Below are 19,108 nucleotides of genomic sequence, written 5' to 3'. Positions count from 1 at the left end.
TTCTCATTCTATACCCCAAACTTCGGGCAGGCATTCTCAGAAATGCGTGCCTTGGTGGTCTCCTGCTTGTGCTCTTGCAGTACGTTTGTAACGCGCTGCTTGGGGCAGGTACCGGTATAATAGAACCACGGAGAGACTTCTTGATTTTAAGCAGAAGCGTGCGATCGCTCGTCGTGTCATCCGTGACGCTAAACGCACTTGCTGGTGAGATTGTTTCCACCATCACCTCTGCTCCCTCTATGAGTGCAGTCTGGAAAAAGTACGAAAACTAATTGTTTCCACCATCACCTCTGCTCCCTCTATGAGTGCAGTCTGGAAAAAAGTACGAAAACTAAGTGGTAAATATTCTCTTGACCTGGCTCCTGTTCTGCGGGTTGCCGGTGTTCATATAGCAAACCCACTAGATATTGCCAATGAAATTGGCAATCATCTGGTCCGTATTTCTCAGGGGCTCCATCTATGCCCCTCGTTTCTTTCCTCAAAGTCTGCCAGAGTTAGCACCCTTGGACTTTTCTTCTCTCAGAGAAGAACAGTATAATGTGCCTTTTACACTTCAGGAACTGCAGGCAACACTCTCAGCTTGCCGATCATCGGCAGCTGGGCCCGACGACATTCCCATTCGTATGCTACAACATTTACATCAGTCAGCCCTTGCAGTTCTATTACGCCTTTTCAATCTTATTTGGTCACAAGGAGTTCTTCCACAGCTGTGGAAATCTGCCATTTTTCTCCCTTTCCGCAAACCGGGTACTACGAGACATGAAGCCTCCCACTATCGTCCCATTGCTCTTACTAGTGCAGTTTGCAAAGTGATGGGACGCCTGGTAAATAGACGTTTAGTGTGGTATTTAGAGATACACAACAGTCTCTCCACTCGTCAATATGGCTTTCGCAAGGGCCGCTCTACCATAGACCCCTTACTACGCTTGGATACGTATGTTCGTAATGCTTTTGTGAATAACCACTAAATTATTGCCATATTTTTTGACCTTGAGAAGGCATATGACACAACTTGGAGGTATAATATTTTGGCCCAAGCCCACTCCTTAGGCCTCCAAGGCAATCTACCATCCTTCCTTAAGACTTTTTTAACTGACAGACATTTCCGTGTTCGGGTTAATAATGTGCTCTCCCCGGACTTTATCCAAGCTGAAGGTGTCCCCCAGGGATGTGTTCTGAGCACAACGCTATTTTTCCTTGCTATAAATGATTTGGCCTCTAGTCTTCCACCCAATATTTGGTCATCACTCTATGTTGATGACTTCGCTATTGCCTGTGCAGGCGCTGACTGTCACCTCATTACAGTTTCTCTCCAGCATGCGGTCGACCGTGTTTCCAATTGGGCCACCACACATGGGTTTAAATTTTCCAGTACCAAAATTCACCAAATTACTTTCACTAGACGCTTTGTCATCTCCGATCATCCTTTGTACCTCTATGGCTCCCGTATCCCTCTTTGACCGTAGGTTATCCTGGAAACCTCACATTACCTCTCTGAAGACAACTTGTCACAGCCGGCTGAACCTTCTTAAAACCCTTGCTCATCTTTCATGGGGAGCTGATCGTCGAACTCTCCTTCGCCTACATTCCACCCTTATTTTATTGTAACTTGATTATGGTGACCAGATCTATTCAGCGGCCTCTCCTGCTATTCTCTCTAGCCTTAACCCTATCCATCACCAAGGATTACGTTTATGCCTTGGTGCTTTTCGCTCTTCCCCTGTTGAGAGCCTCTATGCAGAAGCGAACGTTCCATCCTTATCCGATCTCCGTGATGCCCATTGTCTTCGCTACTATGTACGCTCTCATGATCTCCGCAATCCTTCTATTTATAGAATGGTCACCGATATTAGTAGACATTCTTTATTTGTTCGCCACCCCTGTTTGCTCCGTCCCTTCTCTCTTCGACTACATTCGCTCTTGTCTTCTCTTCAATTACCACCTTTCTATGTTCATGTAGTATCTCACTTTTCCCTACCCCCCTGGGAAGTTCCAGCTGTTCGAGTCTGTTCTTTCTCACTCCCTTGCTCGAAAGCCCAACTGCCTACGGTAGCTTCCCACTCTTTTTTTTCTTGACCACTTCCACTCTCATTCTCATGCCATTGCAGTGTACACAGATGGCTCTAAGTCTTCTGACGACGTAGGATTCGCAGCAGTTTCCGGACAGCGTCGTACGAGGGCATTTACTATCTTCGGCTAGTATTTTTACTGCTGAATTGTATGCCATTCTTGCAGCACTTATCCGTATTGCATCTATGCCTGTGTCATCATTTGTGGTTGTCTCAGACTCCCTTAGTGCTTTACAGGCAATACAGAAATTTGATACACCTCACCCCTTAGTACTCCATATCCAACTTTGGCTACGCCGCATCTCTACCAAGCATAAAGATATTGTTTTTTGTTGGGTCCCTGGTCATGTTGACGTACAGGGCAATGAACAGGCAGTCACTGCTGCGCGGTCAGCAGTACATGACCTACCAGTTTCATATAGAGGTGTTCCATTTACGGACTATTTTGCTGCAATAGCTACCCACCTTCACACCCGTTTGCAACAACGTTGGTCTACTCTGCTCGGTAACAAACTTCAATCTATTAAACCGAGTATAGGTTACTGGCCGTCTTCTTGTCACCAGTGTCGAGGTTGGGAGACTACTCTCTCCCGTCTTCGCAATGGCCATACTCGTCTTACTCATGGATATCTCATGGAGAGGCGCCCTGCTCCTCTCTGTGAGAATTGTCAGGTCCCATTATCGGTCAGCCACATTCTATTAGACTGCCCACTTTATCAACGAGCACGCAGAATATACCTCCAGCGTCGTCTTCGCTCCGCTGCTCTCTCTTTACCTTCCCTTCTCGCTGATGGACCCACCTTTCATCCGGACTCTCTCATTGACTTTTTGACAACAACTGACTGACTTCACAAACTCTAATGATACCTTCAGCCCTTTCTACCTCAACCTCTTGCTGCCCTCTACCCCCGTACTATCCCCTGCCCCGCTGTTCTGTGTAACCTACTGATCATCCCTCCCCCCTTCTGCCGTCCAATACCCTCGCTTCCTTCCCTACCCTGCAGCGCTGTATAGCCCCTGTGGCTTAGCGCTTCTTTTTTATTATAATAATAATAATAATAATAATACGTCCGATGTGGACCATTTACAAAGTCACACTAAGAGAAAATATAGGCCAGCTCGCCTATGTATACTGCCGCCTCCTCTCTTTTCTATTAGTGTGACTTTGTAAATGATCCAAGTAGGACCTAGACGTCGTGGTAAGCTCCTCTTTCCCATGTGCGGCTTATTTGTGTAGTGAATGAGGTTAATCAGGAAGAGGTATTCTCTCGTTAGCGCGCAGACACCATCCTAATTGGTCCAGTAAAACCGAGTAACCTGCAACATCAAAGCCTAAAACCGTTTTAAATTTTCTTTCCCCTCAAGGAGTAAATGAGACAAGACGTCCTCAAGTTCCTTGGCAGGAAAAAATTACCACAAAAACATTCAGTTAATCAGTATACAGTCTGTATAAAGCGTGTATACAGTCCAGTAACAATCCGAACGGTTCCCTATGTAGGATTCACCAATTTTGGAAGTTTGAAACCTATCTAAATGCGCATTCTGAAGAATCGTATGGAAACCGCTGCGCTATTTTCGTGTGTAAATTTGGAAGACTGGAATCTTCATAGCCCAATAATCTGTACGATCTTTTTGGGTTTTGCGCTTAGTCTTGATTATAACGACATAGCCCAATAATATTCCGAATCTTCATATTAAGTACATCAGTGCTGAGAGTTTGAAGCTGATCGGAAGAAATATTCTTAAGCTATTGCAGGGATGCGTAGGATAAATATAATTCCCATAGGGAAACAAACCACGGTACGGGTGGGGTTAGAACCCATGGTGAGTGAGTCTTAAAATTCCAGGCCAGTGCGTAAGCCACTCGGCCATGAGTTCAAACTCCTCCCGTTCCCTGGTTTCTTTACAATCGTGTTATTACGATTTCGTGAGTTAGTTCCAATTCATCGCCCCAGCAACCCGGTCCTACACCAGGCCTCCTGATTGTTGACCTGATCGATCAGGCTGTTGGTGTCCCGACAGAAAAATGTATTTTTGAGGGGGATAACTTATTGAAGATAACATGATGCAACTGTAAGGTTATTTTTATCGCATATAAAATAAAACGAGAAATCACAAAACAGTAATAAAAAAATAATCAACTCTAGGTGTACCGTGGCCTGGTTGGCAGCGCTCTCGCCTCACACGGAGTGTCCGTGATTCGATCCTCGACATGGGTGGAAATGCGGGGTATATTTCCTCACACTTGTTACCTTTGCTCAGGAGTAAATAGGTACATAGGTGTTAGTCACTTTACACCTGCTATCCTTGTTCACCTACCAGTAAGTAGGTACCTGGGTGTTAGTCAACTGTTATGGGTGGCATCCTCGGGGACAAGATTGAACGACCCCTAAAGAAATAAGTTAGACAGTCTTCGATGACGCACTGACTTTCTTGGGTTATTCTGGATGGCTAACCCACCGGGTTAAAAATCCCACAAATCTTATCGTGCTAACCACTGATGATTTTCTTCTAAGATAATTTAAAAAATAAAAAAATTCTCCGTAAGCAGAAAGCATTTTGTTTTCTCAAGTTTTGAGAGTCGAGTTGTAGCCGCCATCTTGTCAACTGAAAAGATGCTTCAACGTCAGAGGTATTAGCACAGCTGTTACCACCACAGCCCAGTGACAGCTGCAACATATTGACAGCTGCGTCACCGTCAACAACAAATCACGTCCAGACACGATACTGTCCAAGAGATGTGATAGAACCCACAATTAACATATACCTTCATTATTACAAGTGAATAAATTGTCATGCAAGGAAAATTATACTGGTACTCTGCCTTCTTAAACAATGGTTTCCAATTATATATATATATATATATATATATATATATTGTATTGCAGTTAGGGAAATCACAGTCAGACTGACCAGCGAGCTAAACATCTGGTTCCTAGATGATGGCACACTAGCAGGTACAAAGGAGTCCCTCCTACATGACCTTACACAGGTAATGACACGGGGACAGGAAATGGGTCTCATCCTGAATCCATCCAAATGTGAAATCATCTCAGTCAGTCAACAAGTGATAAATGCAGTGAGATCAAAACTACCAGGAGCAGCAGTCATTGCCCCCACAAATAGTGTCTTGCTAGGAGCACCTCTGGGAAGCAATGCCATTGACACAATTCTCAGGAAGAAATTGGAAGAGTTAAGGAGAATGGAACAACGAATAGGCAATCTGGACACCCACGATGCCTTGTACCTTCTCACAAAGTGCTTGAGTCTGCCCAGGTTGACATATTTCCTAAGATGTGCACCTTCATATGATAACCCTATACTGCACGAATATGACAGTATTCTGAGGCAGATTTTTACGAAAGTACTTAACCTTACTCTAGAAGACGGGCAGTGGAACCAAGCTACACTTCCAGTCAGACTAGGAGGCATTGGTGTCCGCAAGTCATCACAGATTGCGTTACCTGCTTTTCTGTCCTCGTGTATTGCATCCAGAGAGCTTGTAGCAGCGATTCTCCCTGAACATCTTAGGGACAAGATTGGAGCCCAGGACCAAAAATTCATTGACGGAGCAATGATCTGGGATAATCTAACGGGCTCAGAAACCAGACCTGCTCCCCCCAACAACTACAAACAATCGCACTGGGATGGTCCAATAGTGGAAAATATAGCCTCAACGATGCTTCAGAGTGTGTCAGGGAAGGATAGAGCCCGCCTCCTGGCAGTGAGAGCCCCTCATGCTGGGGACTTTCTGTTGGCTGTTCCCAACTCCAGCCTTGGCACACGCCTCGACCCACAGACCATCCGCATCGGTGTTGCCCTTCGACTTGCCGCCCCTATTCTCGCCGAACACAGGTGTATTTGTGGCAGTGAAGCAGCAGACCGATTCGGGTACCATGGTCTTGTGTGCCGTAAATCCGAGGGAAAGATTGCAAGACATGAGGAGGTTAATAACATTATCAAGAGGAGCCTCACAACAGCTGGATGCCCAGCAGTAAGGGAGCCACCCCAACTATGCAGATCTGATGGCAGCCAGAAGCGTCCAGATGGTATCACCCTTCAAGCCTGGACAGATGGGAAGCAGGTGGTGTGGGACTATACATGTGCATCTACCTTGGCTGATACCTATCTCCAATACACCAGGGAGGAAGGAGGGGCAGCTGCCAGCTTTAGGGAGTCCCAAAAGTCTAGAAAATATGGAGAACTTGCCCATCATTATATGTTTGTTCCCATAGGCTCAGAGACCCTTGGCTCATGGGGAAAGAGTGCATCTAATTTCCTTAAGGAGTTGGGAAAAAGACTCATCAGGGTAACTAGGGATCCCAGGGCAGCTAGTTTTCTGTTCCAGCGGCTCAGTGCGGCTGTTCAAAGGGGTAATGCATGCTGCATTTTGGGCACACGCCCCAGCTCTGAGGAGCTGGATGAGATTTTCGCCTTATAATCGGTGATACACACGTAACAACATGTACCGTATATGCCACCTTTATATCAACAATGTATCTCTTAAATCTTCTGTGCCATATTATGTAATAAAATATTCCTATTGGTAAAAAAAAAAAAAAATAGTTCAAAAGATGGGGTGGTAGGGGAAGTGGAATATTCAAATGGCTTCAGGAAGAAATCCAAATATTCTTCCTTGAAGCCTTTTTATCCACTTCTCCGAGGCTATGGGTCCCACAATTTACACCAGAGGTGGACCCCATCCTATATATATATATATATATATATATATATATATATATATATATATATATATATATATATATATATATATAATATTGTGTCGAATAGATAAAACTTGCGATTTTGGCTTAAATAACAACGCTCTTTTTTGCCGAATAAGGCAAGAGAAAATTTGTGTATGCAATAATATCGAAAAAATCATTCTGAACCTAACGAAAGAAATATTTCATTGTGTTTATTATTAAATTATTGTAAACTTATATAGTTGGATTAGGTTAAATTAAACTGCGCTTGTTATAATAAGGTTAGGTAAGTTTTCTAAGGTTCTTTTGGTACAAAATTATTAATGTTTACATTAACATAAATAAAATATATATTTAAACGGATAAGAGAAATTTTTAGAAAGGACTTAATTTTAAATGAGTTCTTGCTAATGACCGATTTTACCTATTCGGCACCATATATATATATATATATATATATATATATATATATATATATATATATATATATATATATATATATATATATTATATATATATATATATATATATATATATATATATATATATATATATATATATAAAACAAGTCGGCCGTCTCCCACCGAGGCAGCGTTACCCAAAAAGAAAGAAAATCCCCAAAAAGAAAATACTTTCATCATCATTCAACACTTTCACCACACTCACACATAATCGCTGTTTTTGCAGAGGTGCTCAGAATACAACAGTTTAGAAGCATATACGTATAAAGATACACAACATATCCCTCCAAACTGCCAATATCCCAAACCCCTCCTTTAAAGTGCAGGCATTGTACTTCCCATTTCCAGGACTCAAGTCCGGCTATATAAAAATAACCGGTTTCCCTGGATCCCTTCACTAAATATTACCCTGCTCACACTCCAACAGATCGTCAGGTCCCAAATACCATTCGTCTCCATTCACTACTATCGGACACGCTCATGCACGCTTGCTGGAAGTCCAAGCCCCTCGCCCACAAAACCTCCCTTACCCCATCCTTCCAACCTTTTCGAGGACGACCCCTACCCCTCCTTCCTTCCCCTAGAGATTTAAATGCTCTCCATGTCATTGTACTTTGATCCATTCTCTCTAAATGACCAAACCACCTCAACAACCCCTCTTCAGTCTTGTGACTAATACTTTTATTAACTCCACACCTCCTAATTTCCACACTCCGAATTTTTTCTGCATAATATTTACACCACACATTTCCTTTAGACAGGACATCTCCACTGCCTCCAACCGTCTCCTCGCTGCTGCATTCACAACCCAAGCTTCACATCCATATAAGAGTGTTGATACTACTATACTTTCATACATTCCCTTCTTTGCCTCTATAGATAACTTTTTTTGTCTCCACATATACCTCAACGCACCATTCACCTTTTTTCTCTCATCAATTCTATGATTGACCTCATCCTTCATAAATCCATCCGCCGACACGTCAAGTCCCAATATCTCAAAACATTCACTTCTTCCATACTCCTCCTCCCCAATTTGATATCCAATTTTTCTTTAAATCATTTGATACCCTCATCACCTTACTCTTTTCTATGTTCTCTTTCAACTTTCTACCTTTACACACACTCCCAAACTCATCTACTAACCTTTGCATTTTTTCTTTATACTTGCAACATCTGCCACATTGCTCCCCTATCCACTATATCATATGCCTTTTCTAAATCCATAAATGCAATAAAAACTTCCCTACCTTTATCTAAATATTGTTCACATATATGCTTCAATGTAAACACTTGATCTACACATCCCCTACCCACTCTGAAACAGAATGTAAGAGGTAAGGCAGAATGTAGGATTGCTCATCCGCAATCCTACGTTCTGTCTTACCTCTAATTCTTTCAATTATAACCCTACCGTACACTTTTCCTGGTATACTCGGTAAACTTATTCCTCCATAAATTTTGCAATCTCTTTTGTGCCCCTTCCCTTTATATAAAGGGACTATACATGCTCTCCGCTAATCCCTAGGTACCTTCCCCTCTTTCATACATTTATTAAACAAAAATACCAACCACTCCAACACTATATCCCCCCTGCTTTTAACATTTCTGTCATGATCCCGTCAGTTCCAGCTGCTTTACCCCCTTTCATTCTACGTAATGCCTCACGCACCTCCCCCACACTCACATCCTGTTCTTCTTCACTCCTAAAAGATAGTATACCTCCCTGGCCAGTGCATGTAATTACCGCTCCCTTTCTTCGTCGAGATTTAAAAGTTCCTCAAAATATTCTCGCCATCTACCCAAAACCTCCATCTTCCCATCTACTAACTCCCCTACTCTGTTTTTAACTAACAAATTCATTCCTAGGCTTTCTTTACTTGTTTAACTCCAAATTTTTTCCCACTCTATCACCTGCTCTCCTTTTGCACTCACCACTCTCTTTACCTTTCTTTTACTCTCCATATACTCTACTCTTCTTATAACACTTCTGCTTTGTAAAAATCTCTCATAAGCTAACTTTTTCTCTTTTATCACACCCTTTACTTCATCATTCCACCAATCACTCCTCATTCCTCCTGCACCCACTCTCCTATAACCACAAACTTCTGCCCCACATTCTAATACTGCATTTTTAAAACTAATCCAACCCTCTTCACCCCCCCCCCTCCCACTACTCATACTTGCACCAGCCCACCTTTCTGCCAATAGTTGCTTATATCTCACCCGAACTTCCTCCTCCCTTAGTTTATACACTTTTACCTCCCTCTTACTTGTTGTTGACATTTTCCTCTTTTCCCATCTACCTCTTCCTCTAACTGTAGCTACAACTAAATAATGATCCGACATGTCAGTTGCCCCTCTATAAACGTGTACATCCTGGAGCCTACCCATCAGACTTTTATCCACCAATACATAATCTAACAAACTACTTTCATTACGTGCTGTATCATACCTTGTATATTTATTTATTATCTTCTTCATATATATATATATATATATATATATATATATATATATATATATATATATATATATATATGTCGTGTCGAATAGGCAAAACTTACGATCTTGGCTTAAATAGCAACGCTCATCTTGCCATATAGAACAAGTGAAAATTTGTATATGCAATAATTTCGCCAAAATCATTCTGAACCTAACGAAAAAAATATATTTCACTGTGTTTGTTTAGTATTAAATTATTGTAAACAAATCTGATCTATATTCAGTTGGGTTAGGCTAAAATAAATTGTCCTTGTTATAATAAGGTTAGGTAAGTTTTCTAAGTTCCTTTTGGTGCAAAGTTATAAATTTTTACATCAACATTAATGAAAAATATATATCTTTAAACGTATAACAGAAAATTTCAGAAAGGACTTAATTTTAAATGAGTTGTTGCTAATTGACCAGTTTTACATATTCGGCACGACACACACACACACACACACACATACACACACACACACACACACACACACACACACACACACACACACACACACACACACACACACACACACACACACACACACACACACACACACATATATATATATATATATATATATATATATATATATATATAATGTGAGAGAAACATGATAAATGAAACGGTGACTTGTGCTGCGCTTATCAATTTCGAATATGACTTTGTGAACACAGGTTTCTGAAGCGAAAAATATGTCTGCAGTCAGAAATTCCATTAATATTAGCATTTGCATTTGTAATACTATCGAGCTTACAACAGCAGAACGCTGCAGACAACCTCTCAGCCTCTCTCACTTTTTCTGGGAGGCGAATGTTGGCTGGCTCTTATTATACGTATAGGATATATTAAATGTTCAAATTTGCACATAAATTAAACCTTGTTCTCTCTCTCTCTCTCTCTCTCTCTCTCTCTCTCTCTCTCTCTCTCTCTCTCTCAACAACGAAGATAAACAAGGTAGAAGTTCATGAATGTGACTCCATGTATATTGAAATCCATCATAACGTTAACAATACTGAAGCCTACGTTAGCCTCACCCCATCCAACCAGAGCCAGGAACATGATATTGTATTGTTCGTTAAATAATTATTAATAAAGATTCAGTCATAGATTAAAGCCTCAATAACTATAGTTCAGACAGGAACAATTTTAGTAGAGGTCAAAAGGCAAGCTGACTCATTAATATGCAGATGACTGCTTCTTCAATTAACCCAAAATAATCAGTCTCAAAACGTGGTCCTTCTCACGCGTTGCGAATTGTATTGTTGACGGAATATAATACCAACAAGTTCATGACAAAGAAGAATATCCATGGATGCAAAGAAGGGAATATATGAGAGTATAGTGGTACCAGCACTTTTATATGGGTGTGAAGCTTGGGTTGTAATACATGCTGCAGCGAGGAGTCGGCTGGAGGCGGTGGAGATGTTGTGTCTAAGGGCAATGTGTGGCGTAAATACTATACAGAGAATTCGTAGTGTGGAATTTAGGAAGTGTGGAGTTACTAAATGTATTATTTTGAGGGCTGAGGAGGGAGCTGTTGAGTTGGTTTCGTTATTTACAGAGGGGATGGAACTACAAAGGATGACTTGGATGGTGTATAGATCAGTAGTGGAGGGACGAGGGGTAGGGGTCGTCCTAGGAAAGGATGGAGGGAGGGGATAAAAGAAGCTTTTGTATGCAAGGGGCCTGGACATATATAATGCATGTGTGAGCGTGTTAGATAATAGTGGAGAAGAGTGATTTTTGGGACTTGACAAGCTGTTGGAGTGTGAGCAAGGTAATATTTTGTGAAGGGATTCAGGGGAATTGGTTAGCTGGACTTGAGTCCTGGAGGTGGGAAGTACAATGCCTACGCTTTAAAGGAAGGATTTGGGATATTTGATGTTTGGAGTGATATCTGAACTATCGTATCTGTGCGCCTCTGCAAAAATAGCGATTATACCTGGAGAAAGCTTCGGGGGTCAACGCCCCCACGGCCCGGTCGATGACCATGCCTCGTAGTAGTAGTTTCTACGTGATCATTCCCTTTGCCTTCGTTGATGGTCAGTCCCTCGGGTCTAAGACACAGACATGTAGTCAGACTTTACACCAGAGCAGCAGTGAGGTGAAGCAGCTGCAGCTGACGGCTCAGGTTAGCGTGGCCCGCGAAGGGAAGTAGGTCGTTTCCTTGAATCCCTTCATAAATGTTACCTTGCGCGCACTCAGCAGCAAGTTAAGTCATAAAAACCATTTGATGGACACACTCATACAGTCCTGCTAGATGTCTAAGTCCCTTACATACAAAAACTTCCGTTACCGTCATGCTCAATAGCTGTTTAGCAAAGGCGTTGCAGAAGACTTTCCGTAGTCCAAGATACCATTAATAAATTCTCGGTAAGTGAGCGAACCACTTGATAAAAGTGATCACAAAATACTCATAAAACAACTCGAAGATACTCTTAATTTTCAACCTATCTTCATTTTACTAGTTCAAGTTTTTTAACGATTCCAAGCGTCAATTTCTTTATTTTAAGATAGGATAGATCACGTAAGACTTAAAAAAAAAACGTATATTTAAGTTCCAGTGGCGGACCTACATTTTTGTGGCCCTGAAGCTTAAACTGTTATGGGTCTCTCTCGCAACCAGCAACGGCTAGCATCCATGATTTATCTTTTAATTTGATTATTTTGCATTGAATTACACTTATTATTATTATTATTATTATTATTATTATTATTATTATTATTATTATTATTATTATTATTTTTATTATTTTTATTATTTTTATTATTTTTATTATTTACAAAGCCCTTCTCATACAGTAGACTCAAAATTTTTAAGCAATGTTGACTAAAATCGTTTCTCTGGCCCCTCCGGGACTAGATCCGCCCCTGTATTTAACCACAATATTAAAATTCTGTAGCGGAGACACGTTTGGCAAACCACTGAGAGTGAGAGAGAGCGAGAGTGAGAGTGAGAAAGAGTGAGAGTGAGAGAGAGTGAGAGTGTGTGAGAGTGAGAATGAGAGTGTGTGAGAGTGAGAGTGTGTGAGAGTGAGAGTGAGAGTGAGTGAGAGTGAGAGTGTGTGAGAGTGAGAGTGTGAGAGTGAGAGTGTGAGAATGAGAGTGTGAGAATGAGAGTGTGTGAGAGTGAGAGTGTGTGAGAGTGAGAGTGTGAGAGTGAGAGTGTGAGAGTGAGAGTGAGAGTGTGAGAGTGAGAGTGAGAGTGTGAGAGTGAGTAGGGTTGCAATTTTGATACACAAATTAAAACAGACAGTTCCAAACTGGACTTTAAATTGAACCGAGATATTCACTATGTCAATTAGAGTGAACTAGCTGTCCGCCTGCACAGATGAGCCACAGGCTCATGGAGACTATGGCAAAGTGCCGACACTACGAACAAGACACGTTTCGTCCAACAACTTGGTTTTGCCAAATTTGGTACTTGTGCGAAACAACACTAATGGTAACGTTAAAGTCTATGTCTTTATTTTCACAGTAAAATTAATTCATGCTGTATACGTCACTTCAAGAATACATGCAGGAATAGGATGCATATGTATAGTCAAGACATTTATTAAAGGCGACATTTCGCCTTCAGTCGTCATAAACAAATTATACAATGCTTCAATTATTTTTAAAATTATTATTAATGTCGCCAAGGGGAACCGCTAAATTCGTTGTCATTCAGCGCCTAGGGAATAGAAGGTAATCGGTTTTGGCACAAAGGGAAAAAAGCAGTTCGGATTTCTTCGATCAAGAACTTCTTACTGGCATCTGGGTATCTCAAGCGGTACAACCCTACAAGACAGTATCAACACTGATTACTCCAGCATTGAGGATGTTTGAGAAGCGAAGAGTCACAGGAAACCTCGGCAAACAGTTTAATACCCACGTATCAGAATGACTCGTATGGATTTAGCACCTGTTTAATAATAATAATAATAATTATTATTATTATTATTATTATTATTATAAATAATAGGCGATTATTTGAGAAATATCATTTTTTAATTATGGAGTGTTGAAATAGTCTCATATTTGAAGTTTTTAGTGTCGGTTCAATTTAGTGTTTCACGAATACGATGGGAGAACACTTTACATTGTTATTAATATTATGGTTACATTTATGGGGAGAGCTTAATCCGTAGGGCTTAAAATATTTGATAAACGACAGGCTTTGGCTAGTCCCAGATCACTCCTGGCGGAAGCTCTGGTTGACCCAGGATCCACCTGGAAGCAGAGTTTTAGGAATTAGAATTAGTGGTTACACGCGTTGTTGCGGCTGGCAATGGAACACTCCTAGTTCTCTCTCTCTCTCTCTCTCTCTCTCTCTCTCTCTCTCTCTCTCTCTCTCTCACTCTCACTCTCACTCTCACTCTCACTCTCACTCTCACTCTCACTCTCACTCTCACTCTCTCTCTCTCTCTCTCTCTCTCTCTCTCTCTTTCTGTCCCCTACAGGAAGTATTATTGTTCCAGGATGCTTGATAAAAGAGGTCTTATTCAACTTGCTATCTTGGCCCAACAATGTTTTTTTTAATTATAGTATTAAATTCCTGAAGTAATATAATTAATATTTATTAAATATTAATTATATTTAGCCCTTGTGGTTTAGCGCTTCTTTTTTATTATAATTATGTTACACCGATGCGTAAACGCTAAAACCGTAGTGGTCATCGTGGAAAATCGAAGGCAATGGTGCGTGATACAAGGTTGTAGGAGATGCGTCCATCTTCTTTGATCAAGAGCCCTTAATGGAAGTACAGCATCAGTATGAAGCTGATTTGTTTTCCTAATGTTTGTTGCACATTTTCAGCGAAGCGCTAAGCTCGTAGGAGTCTTACGGTGCTTGGGGGAAACGGTGATAATCATACGAAAAGGACTGGTAGCTCAAAATTCCTGAATCGAGAACCCTTTACCAGAGAAAAGATGGAGACGGGGGGGGATGTGTTCACCTCACCTGCTCAGGAATAACAAAAATATAAGATAACCAGAATTGATATATAGTTTTAATGAACTTCAAGTTCAATGCACAAATGTGAAAAAATTGAAATAAAAGAGACATGAATAACCAGCACAAACATTGAATCAGGAAATACAGGAATAACAACAATAATAATAATTATAATGATCTACAAGTACATGTACAAGGTATGCAGACCATAGTCGACATCAATGACATACTACTATATAGAAAGCAACTTGTTATGCTGAGCATTTAAGGCAAATTAGTTTGTCTCAGGATGCGACCCACACCAGTTGATTAACACCCAGGTACCTACTTGCTTGCTAGGTGAACGGGGACAGCAGGTGTAAGGACACACACCCAATATTTCCTCCCATCCTGGGATTGTCCACGGGCACTCAGTGAGGCAAGTGTTGCCTACCAGGCCACGGGACACCAGTGCAACTTCCAGCTTCAGAACGAGATGGGAGGAAAGTAGAAAACGGATGTACTAAACCAGTTGATCAAATGAAATTTTCCCACTCAATGAATTCTGAATTAGGCTATGAGGGGCAGTTCTTAAAAATATACATTTCATCCCTCCGGATGAATAGATCCGGAGGGTCTAAATTCAAGCAAATGTTGCTTCTCCATTCGGCAGTATTAATTATTAAACCCGTTCCTCGTCAGTCACAACTGTACATAACACTCGCATGATTGGGGGATCAGACGGACATATTGGGATGGGATAAAATTAAAGGACCTTAGACTATGTTACACGATTAACACAGAATCTGCATGAAGCCACATCAAATGGATAGCGAGTTAACTACAAAATTACGCTATATTCAATAACCTTGGAAAATTCATTAACACAACCTATAATAAACAATGAACAGGTTAAAGCACTTGTGCTGCATGACCCTTATGCGTTTACCGCATAGTTGTGGTTATAATAATTAAAGAACTAGTACCACAAAGATTAATCCCAATAAAAGATAAAAAAAAATAGCTGGATGCCGGAAGCACATCAAGATACATGTATGTGGAGAGTAGCGAAGGTCGAGGCTCTCCCAGCTACAGAAAGGTAGATAGAAAAATTGGCTAATATGGGCAGGAATCAGACTCAATAAGTACATTTCAAACCTGCAGATGACGCTGGCAGGCGAGGTATACAAACGGAACCCTGGGAGATGACTGCAAATAATTACAGGTCCGTCAGACATACCTGAAGAGAATACGAGCAATGAAGAGACTTATTCCTTACACACTTTGCTAGCATCTTTAAGAGTCCGTTGAAGACTACCCGGTGTTTGAGGTCCATTAAGAACTAACTAGAAACCAGAATGATTTTTGCGAAATTATTGCATACACAAATTTTCGCTTGCCTTATTCGGCAAGAAGAGCGTTGCTATTTATGTCAAATTCGATAGTTTTACCTATTCGGCGCATTATATATATATGTGGAAGAGTATATATATATATATATATATATATATATATATATATATATATATTCTTTCAACACACTGGCTGTATCCCACCGAGGCAGGGTGGCCCAAAAGGAAAAACGAAAGTTTCTCCTTTTACATTTAGTAATATATACAGGAGAAGGGGTTACTAGCCCCTTGCTCCCGGCATTTTAGTCACCTTTTACATCACGCATGGCTTATGGAGGAAGAATTCTGTTCCATTTCCCATGGAGGTAAGAGGAAATAAACAAGAACGTATATATATATATATATATATATATATATATATATATATATATATATATATATATATATATATATATATATATATATATTCTTCCACATAGACACTCAGTGCATAGACATTATAACAGATATACTCACCAGTATACATACAAAGTGGTTTGTTCTATAACTGTGGTTTATCGTAGAAATTCACAACTCCGGTTTGTCACATAACTGTACAACTAGGCTGATGACGTAAAGCCTATCGACTACACGAGGGTCAGTAAGGCTGCTGTCACCTGTTCACCACTAGTCAGGAGTACTTTAATACCTAAAGAATGGGTTACAGTAAACTTATACCATATATATACATCGAGAGACATAAACATCACTGTATACATCCTGACACACACTCACAATCTCACTCTCACTCACTCACTCACTCACACACACACACACACACACACACACACACACACACACACACACACACACACACACACACACACACACACACACACACACACACACCTACCTACCTCCCTACCTACCTACCTACCTACCTACCTACCTACCTCCCTACCTCCCTACCTCCCTACCTCCCTACCTCCCTTCCTTCCTTCCTTCCTTCCTTCCTTCCTACCTACCTACCTACCTACCTACCTGCCTGCCTGCCTGCCTGCCTGCCTGCCTTCCTTCCTTCCTTCCTTCCTTCCTTCCTTCCTTCCTTCCTACCTACCTACCTACCTACCTACCTACCTACCTACCTACCTACCTACCTACCTACCTACCTACCTACCTACCTACCTACCTTCCTTCCTTCCTTCCTTCCTTCCTTCCTTCCTACCTACCTACCTACCTACCTACCTACCTACCTACCTACCTACCTACCTACCTACCTACCTACCTACCTACCTACCTACCAACCCACCTACCAACCCACCCACCTACCAACCCACCTACCAACCCACCCACCTACCAACCCACCTACCAACCCACCCACCCACCCACCCACCTACCAACCCACCTACCTACACCTTCCTACCTACTAACACATACCTAGATACACTTATTAAACAGAATAATGATTCATTATGTGACTATAAATCTCGTTTATGTAACTATAAGTCTCCTTTCTTATGTCAATATAAATCTCTGGTTTACGTCACTATACAAATCTTATTTGTGCAATAAAAATTCTTTAAGAGGCGGGGTGCTGTTATCAACAATGACTCGTAAATCCGCGTACTGGTAGAGAGTGGCAAAGCCGACAAGTGGGAATAAAACTCAAGAAATCGTAATGACACGATTGCAAACAAACCATACCCCGGCCGGGATTGAACCCGCGGTCATAGAGTCTCAAAACTCCAGCTCGTCGCGTTAGCCACTAGACCAGCTAGCCACAATAAGATTCATCCAACTAGGTATATTTCTACACCATAGGAAGGTTAGCACAGGCACCACTGTGACCACAAATGCAAGTTTTTACAGACGAATCTCCAGCTAGCGTGGCCGTGACGAACTCTAGCTCAAGTCCCTTCACTGCCGTCAACATGACTCAAGAAATCGTAATGACACGATTGCAAATAAACCATACCCCCGGCCGGGATTGAACCCGCGGTCATAGAGTCTCCAAACTCCAGCCCGTCGCGTTAGCCACTAGACCAGCTAGCCACAATAAGATTCATCCAACTAGGTATATTTCTACACCATAGGAAAGTTAGCACAGGCACCTCTGTGACCACAAATGCAAGTTTTTACAGACGAATCTCCAGCTAGACTATGACCGCGGATTCAATCCCGGCCGGGGGTATGGTTTGTTTGCAATCGTGTCATTACGATTTCTTGAGTCATGTTGACGGCAGTGAAGGGACTTGAGCTAGAGTTCGTCACGGCCACGCTAGCTGGAGATTCGTCTGTAAAAACTTGCATTTGTGGTTACAGAGGTGCCTGTGCTAACTTTCCTATGGTGTAGAAATATACCTAGTTGGATGAATCTTATTGTGGCTAGCTGGTCTAGTGGCTAACGCGACGGGCTGGAGTTTTGAGACTCTATGACCGCGGGTTCAATCCCGGCCGGGGGTATGGTTTAAGTGGGAATAAAGATTTGTTACCCCGAAGTACACAGGAATGACCTAGTACAACACTTTATAAAGCTGTGATCCACCTCACCAAAACCAGTGGAAGGTCTCGGTCAGATGACTAAAAGCTCCAGCTGCGGGCTGGTGCTTTTGGGCGTCTGACTAAGACTCGCATCAGGAAACACATGTCTTGTTTCCTGACAAAGCTTATCTAATCTAACAACAAAACCAGTGAACAATATATTAAGATAAGATTTCGTTCGGATTTTTAACCCCGGAGGGTTAGCCACCCAGTATAACCCAAGAAAGTCAGTGCGTCATCGAGGACTGTCTAACTTATTTCCATTGGGGTCCTTAATCTTGTCCCCCAGGATGCGACCCACACCAGTCGACTAACACCCAGGTACCTATTTGCTGCTAGGTGAACAGGACAACAGGTGTAAGGAAACGTGTCGAAATGTTTCCACCCGTCGGGAATCGAACCCGGGCCCTCCGTGTGTGAAGCGGGAGCTTTAGCCACCAGGCCACCGGGCCACACCCGGTACAAGATGGTGGCTGGGCCAGACTTACTGCAAATTGTGACCTCGTGTGTGACCTACTCTCGAAATGACCTTACGTGTGACCTCATGGCGTTGGTTTACCTTATATAATTGTGTATTTGCTGATTTCCATGTACTGGA

This window comes from Cherax quadricarinatus, chromosome 72 (genome assembly GCF_038502225.1).
Source record: "Cherax quadricarinatus isolate ZL_2023a chromosome 72, ASM3850222v1, whole genome shotgun sequence".
NCBI lineage: Eukaryota > Metazoa > Arthropoda > Malacostraca > Decapoda > Parastacidae > Cherax > Cherax quadricarinatus.
Note: the sequence above shows the minus strand (reverse complement) of the source record.